The sequence below is a fragment of the Lynx canadensis genome, chromosome B4, assembly GCF_007474595.2.
Source record: "Lynx canadensis isolate LIC74 chromosome B4, mLynCan4.pri.v2, whole genome shotgun sequence".
In the NCBI taxonomy this organism is placed as follows: Eukaryota; Metazoa; Chordata; class Mammalia; order Carnivora; family Felidae; genus Lynx; species Lynx canadensis.
The window spans coordinates 130923147-130930463 of NC_044309.1; positions in this window are offsets into that span (position 1 = coordinate 130923147).

Genomic DNA, 7317 nt, shown 5'->3' on the forward strand with positions numbered 1-7317 from the left:
CACCCTCCCCCCCCCCACCCCCCCCACCCCCTGCCGGCACTCTTTCCTGGAAGGGCGGCCTGGGAGCTCTGAGGGCGGAGTTGACAACCTAGTTCCTCCATCAAGGCCACGGCTTTGCAGCGCCACGTGGGGTTTGCAGACCAGCCGCCGCAGCCGCGTCACCAGGGAGCCGGTTAGAAACTCCCGAGTCCGGGCCCCGCCCCTGCCTACTGAGTCAGAATCCGCCCTGTGACACGGACCCCCGGCGATTCATGTGCACCTCAAAGCCTGGGACGCCCTGGAGTGGGCGCTATAGGTCTAGGCCTTGGAAAGAGGAGGGGAGCCGAGGCTCTGTCTCTGACCTGGGGCCAGCCACATCCCCTCTCTAAGCCTTAGTTTGCTTTCCTGTCAAATGGTTGCCTTTCAGCCTCCGTCCTCTATTGAGGCTGTGCCCAGAGGTCACGTCCAGCCCTGGGCACGGTGGGGGCGGGTGGTGGACGCGGCCACCCCAGGCCCACCAGGCTGGAGGCCTCATACCCCAGCGGCCAGCTGTGCGGCTCCCGAACCCTGGTCCCGGTTTTGCCAGCCACTTCAAGCCCAGCCCGGCTGTCCGATCTGCAGGGCTGTAGCGAAGGGGGGAGGGCAGGTGAGCTGGCCTCACCCCCCACGGCCTTCCCCATCAATCCGGGCCGGGCATCGGGGGAGGTGAACAAGGACTGACCCTGCCCCCACCGAGGGCACAAAAACAGGTTGGGTCCCGGAGGTCGTGGGCACCCAGAGGGGACCCCGACCCAGCCTGCAGATCGGAGAGGGCTTTTGAAGGCGGCTTTGAACTATGTCTATTCTGGATGGAAAAAGCAGGAAGGGCATTCCAAGTGAGGGAACGGCATGAGCAAATGCCCTGTGAACATCCCTGGTGTGTCCAGGGCAAGACCCACAGGGGAGCAACCATGTGGGTTGTGGGGAAGGTGTCCCATTCCCTGGCCAGTGATGGGTTTAGGAACGGGCCCGGGAGGCAATTCCAGCCAGTGAGTTGGGGGGGGGGGGGAAAGGGGGGGGGGAAAGACTTGAGTGGGGGTGGAGGGGTGGAGGGGGTCATCTGGGAGGTGTTCCTTGCTCTTAAAAAAAGGGTACAAGAAAGGGAGGGCCTCTCTCTCCCCGCCTTCAGACGGTGTTGGGTGAAGTCCCCATGTCGCCACAACTCTGCCTCATCGATACGCTAAAAATGGCCGAGTAGAAAGAAGGAAGAACCGGGACCCCGAGCCATCAAATCGTCCAGCCTCGGCACTGCCCTGGTTTGGGACTTCTTGTCTCACAAGATACGGGGCATCCCTGAGCCACTCAGAGGAGGGGTGTCTGCACCTGGCTGCCCCAAGATGCAGATGGTTGACACCAGATGAGCCCCCACTGCCCGTCCTCACCATACTCTGTTGCCTCCCGCCAGCCCCCTGACATCCCTCCACTCCGTCCTCTGCCTCCAGGACCGCCTTAGCCCAACCCGGGCCCCCCCCCCCCCCCCCATCTAGCACCTGGGTCGTTGGCAACATCCTTCTCGGTGCCTGCCTCCCACCCACCCCCTCCTCGGCCTCCAGGACAAGCTGGACCATCGGGCCAACGTGGGAAAAGTGCTCCACCTCTGAATGAACGAGTAGATTGTGGCCCATTCATACGTTAGAATACTACACGGCGGTAAGAAAAGAATTAATGCTACACGCGAAAACTTGGGGTGAATCTTCCAGACAAGGTTGAGTGAGGCAGCCAGACACAAAGAAGACCTGCGGTACGATTCCGTTTATGTGAAGTTCAAGGCAGAACGGTCACTATGGTGACGGTCATCAGCACAGTGGGTGCCTCTGGGCCGGGGACGGACATGGCTAGCAGTGATTCATGAGGGAACTTTCTGGGGTGCTGGCAACGTTGGAGGTCTTGACCTGGGTAGGGGCCACGTGGGTGTATACACATGTAAAAATGTACCACGCCGTGCACTTGGTGATTTGTGCATTTGTGTGAATCGTGTCCCCAAAAAAAAACCCCAAAAACAGAAAACCTAGGGTTCCAACAGGTGCCCGGGTGAGCTGCCCTGGGGAAAACCCAGTAACCTGTCACACGGGGGAATTTGGCCAAAACCACGCGATGTGGCTGCAAGGTCCGGCCTCAGGCAGCCAGGGATGTGCCATGGAAAAGAGCACAGGCTGAGGTACCATACCTGCCTGGGTTCAAACCCCACCTGCTGCCTCCAGCTGGCTACGTAAACCTCCCTGAGTCACATCCCTCCCTGGGCCGGAGTCCCCTGAAGGCTAAGTTGGGTTGGACATCCAAGATGGCGTCTTCACTCATATGTCTGCTGCCTCAACTGGGATGGCTGTGACAGCTAGGGAGCCCCTGGGCAGCTGTCTCCTCTTCTCCACGTGGCCACTTCACGTGGCCAGCTAGGGCTTGCTCCCGGGATGGCAGTCTCAGGGAAGTCTGCAATGTGACTTCTTTCACGGTGGTTGACTTCCCCGAGAGAGAGTTTCAGGAGACCCAGGTACCATCTACAAACTTCTTACGACGGAGGCTCGAAAGTGCTGTGGTGTCGCTTCCATCGCATCGGTCAAAAACAGGTCACGGGGCCAGCCCAGATTCAAGAGGAGGGGACCACACCAGGGCATGAATGCTGGGCGCCATCTTTCTTCCCCACTCCTGCCGAGGACTCTGTGGAGTTGTGTCCCTCCGCCCAGCCCTCTGATGCTGGAGTTCCCCGGAGTCTGTCCCCAGCTCTCCTGCCACCGTCCACCTGTTCTCCTTGAATGCTCATCGTTGGCTCTTGGCCGTCTCCAGCCCAGACCTTTCTCAGGAACGCCAGACCTGAGCAGCCTCAGTCTCGAGGCCACTGCCAAGGCCCTGTCTTCCCTCCAACCTGTGGCTCTTCAGTTAGTTACAGGGAGCCACAATCAGCACACAGGATGCAGCAAACCCAGGCTGAGAGGTCAGGGGAGGCTTCTTGGAGGAGGCCGTGCTGGTGCTGAGCGGGAACTAGCTAGGCTAGGAGGGTGGAGAGCATATTGCAGGTCGGGTGAACATCGTGTTCAAAGGCACGGAGGAACGTAAAGCCCATTCTGGGACAGGGCAGCTGGGTTTGGCTAGAGCAGGCACAGAGGGATCCGAAATGAGCCCAGAGGGTCAGGCTGGAGCTGGATGGATCCAAGCTCTCACTTCATTCTTAACCCGGTGGGGAGCCACAAGGGAGTTTTAGACGGGCAGTGCCCTGGCTCAGGGACAGCTGCCTGGGTGGAGACGGGGGTGTGGGTGTCTTCAGCTCGTGGAGGGTAGAGAAGGCTGAGGGTTGGCTGGGGGAGGGGGGTGGGGGGTATGTAGCCTGGGGCAAAACGTAGGCCGGAACTTCCAGAGCACGCGCGAATGCTTCCAGAAGGGAGTGGCCAACAGGGGCTCGAAATAAAGGCCCACAAAGAGGCCACCGACTTTTGTCAGGCTACAGAAGGTGGGAAGCTGTGTGGGGTACGGGGTCCTCTCAGGGAGGACAGAGTTCTGTCGTTTCCTTGACACCCACGAGGCTCCCTTTATTAGACCTCCAATCACCCGGCCCCACCACATTCGGGGCCTTGGGACCCTCACCCACTCTCAGCTCCGGGGCCCTGCGGCCGCTCTGGTGGGGCAATGTCACCCCACAGTGGCCCCCCCCCCAGGAAGCGCTACCCCCGCAGACCCTCCCCCCCCCCCCCATCCTCCCTTTTCTCCCTTCTCCCCTGCTCTGAGCCCGGATGCCCCTCCCTCAGCCTGCACACACCTGCGGAAGGCACACCCCCCCCCAGGGGGAGGCGGGGGTGAGATCTCAGGCCCACGTCCCCGTCCCCGTCCACGGGCCGCCAGCCTCCATCACCTCCTCGCTCCTAGCTCTGCCATGCGCGGCCAGTTACAGAACTTTTCCGTGCCTCGGTTTCCCCGCCTCCAAGTTGCGGATAGCCGAGCGTGCCGCACGGAAGTATCGTGAAGCACCAAAATGAGCCAATCCACGTAAAAGGCCGAGAAGAGTGGCAGGGCCTAGCGGCGTCATGCAAGCATCAGCTGGTGCTGTCCCTGTGACGGTTGCCACCGTTCCTGGGGGTCACGGGGACTCCCTGAGACAACAGGAGTGAGACGTACAGCCCGGGGCCCGGAATACAGGGCGCGTTTCGAAAACCACAGCCGTTGTTGCGCGGTCTGCAGTCGGAAGTCAGCTGGACGCCCCCGCCCCCCGCCCGCCCCAGGAGGTCTGCTTAAACTTGGTCCAAACCCCAGTTCCAAGGCCCGCGAGCATCGAGACCTCTTCCTTCCATTTTGCCCGGTGGTTCCCACCTGTCACTTCCCTCTCTCTCAGGGCAGGACGTGTTGCCAGGTCCGAGGCCAGACCCTCCAGTGCAAAAAATAGTCTCGGCGAGTGTCCCATCGAGGAGCTCACGACGTCTCGCCTCTCGCACCATCACCACCGCTGGCAGGTGGGGGGACACCCGGCAGCCTGGGGGGAGTCCGGCCTGGCCAGCGGGTAGCGACCCTTCCTCCCCACTGCGTCCCGCCCTTGGATGCGATGATTTATCCTTGTTCAGTTCTCCCCTCCTCCCGTCCCCAGACGCTTTGCTCTTCCCCTCCCGTCCGATCTGCGCCCCATCGGCCTGGACTTTTTCTTTTTTTTTCCTAACATCCATTTATTTTGGGGAGAGCAAGACAGAGCATGAGCGGGGGAGGGGCAGAGAGACAGGGGAGACCCAGAATCCGAAGCGGGCTCCAGGCTCCGAGCTGTCAGCCCAGAGCCCGACGCGGGGCTCGAACGCACGGACCACGAGATCACGACCCGAACCGAAGTCACCCAGGCGCCCCTCTTTTTTTTTTCTTTTTAATGTTTATTATTTGCGAGTGAGAGAGCTGGGGCGGGGCAGAGAGAGAGGGAGGCAAGGATCTGAGGCAGAGCTCCATGCTGTTAGCGCAGAGTTCGAGGCGGGGCTCGAACCCACGGAGTGTGAGATCATGACCTGGACCAAAGTCAGAGGCTTAACCAGCGGAGCCACCCGGGCGCCCCACCAGCGTGGGCTTTCTGAAACAGAGCTGGCGGTCGTTTCCCCTCACGAAGCCCTGCCCAGTCCCCTCAAGTCTTGGCACACGAGCCCCTCAGCCTGCCCCTTTGGACTCCCTGGGCCCCAGGCTTCCCCAGGAAGCCCCCTGCCCCCCCCCCCCCGAGGGGGACCGGCCATGTCCTTGACTGCCTTCCCTGCTCTCTCCCCCCACCTACCTGCCCACTCCCTGCCTCTCCCCTGGTAGAGCCGGGACTTGGAGCAGTCATCATCTGCCACCTCCGGGAAGCCCTCCCAGATACCCCAGTTGGGGCTGACTGATGGCTCTGGCTTCCACAGCTCCTCCACTGGACGTGTTCTTTCCACACGGCTCTCCCAGACTGTGAGACCAGCTCTGGTCCTCTGCTTCCCCAGGGCCCAGCACAGAGCACACGGAGCCTCCGCCGGAGGCGCGTGTGTTGACTGACTGACCGAGCGGCAGACCAGGAGCGGGCGACTACCCAGCCAGGCACCCTCTAGGCAGGGCACAGCCACGGCCTCGGCCTCGCCGGCGCACCGGATGGCAACGGGCCGGGTCTCCTCGCAAACCGACCGGGGCGCCTGGCAGCCGGCCCGAGGGGCTGGGAGCGGACGGCAGCTTCTGGCACCTCGCAGGGCCCGGGGTGGAGCTCTGAGTCACCCTTGTCACCCCAGCGTCCCATCTGGACTTTATGAGGGCCCTGCAGGCTCGGAGGCCGAGGCGGGGAGGGGCGGCCGGCTTTGACCGAGCTCCCGCCGCGAGCAAACATTCTGGACAGCATCCCTGTTAAGGCTCACAACAACCCTTTGAAGTAAGCACCTGCTGCTGTCCCCATTTTCCAGAGGAAACTGAGGTTCAAAAGGGGGACGTGACTCACCCGGGTCAATAATTCAGAGGCTCACATCTCGGCCCATCTGTCTCCAGCGCCGCCTCCCCTCTACCTGTCGCAGCGTCTGCCTTTGGTCGGCCCGGTGAGGCAGGGGCACAACCATCCCCACTTTCGAGTTGAGGGGCCCGACACTCAGGGCAGCAAAACGAGTCACCCGGTCACAGAGCTGGTTGCGTCCCCGGGGCCTCCCCGCCCGGGGTGGGGGGGGGCTTCCTGAGCTGACCGAGGGCGTCCCATTGGACGCTGCCCGGAGAACAGGTGCTCCGGGTCCCCCAGCTGGGGGCGTAGGTGTGAGGCGAGGTCCGGGCGCACCTCTGCTGGGATGACTGGAATGGGCTCCGCGCTCCTGCCTCAGTTTCCCTAGTAAAGCAGAGCAAGAGCTTCCTCCCCCCGGGGACCAGGAAGGCTGGGGGTCCCCAGAAAGGACAAGAAGGGGTTCCAGAGGTGCCTGCGTCCCTGGCCGGCCCTCATCCCCTCACCATCCCGCAGCTCCAGACTCACCCCGCGTGTCGTGGGAGGTGCCAAAGCCCCTTCCGTGTTGTTCCCTGCCTAGACCCCCGGCCCCGCTCCCTCCACTCCCGGCTCTGGCCTCCCTAGACGCAGGCAGTCGGCTGCCTCCTCCAAGCTCCCCTGTGGCTCCCCAAGGCCAGCATGAGTCCTGGCTTGGCCACCCGCTGGCCCTGTGCCCTCGGTCGAGGCGTCTCCAGAGCGAGGCCCCAGCCTGCAGAGGGGGGGCAGCTAGCTGTGACCTCCCGGCCTCCAGCCGGTTCTCACGTGCTCCCGATTCCTTAGGGGGAGACAGGTGGCCGGTGTCACCAGCCCCACGCCCAGGGTCCCCCCCAGAACTCGGGCCCCGACCGCGTGCTGTCTCTCGCCTCTTCCCTCTTTTCCTCCGTTCCGTGGCTGTCCGCGTCTACACAGGACCATGCACTGCAGCACCAGAAATAGGAAAGTCACCCCCACGCGTGCCAGGATGTTTAAAATCCCTCGGGGGAGTTTCACGCCCACACGCCCCCCCCTCCCCCTCCCCCCGCCCACAGTGAGAAAACCCAGCGCGAAGGGGCCCCGGACGCACAAGAACCTGGGACAGTGTTTGCCTCCGGGAGGGGGCGGGAAGGCCGGGGGTCGGGGGGGGGGGGGGACAGAGGTGGAAGGACACTCATTCCGAGATCGTACGCCTTCATTTGGCCTGAACTGTTTTTCAGGTGCACGTGACACGTGTCCCAAAATAAATAAAAGCCGGGCGCCCGAGTGGCTCAGTGGGTTCGGCATCCAACTCTTGATTTCAGCTCCGGTCGTGATCTCACGGTCTGGGGGTTCGAGCCCTGGGTCGGGCTCCGTGCTGATGGTACAGAGGCTGCTTGGGATTCTCTCTCCCTCTCTCT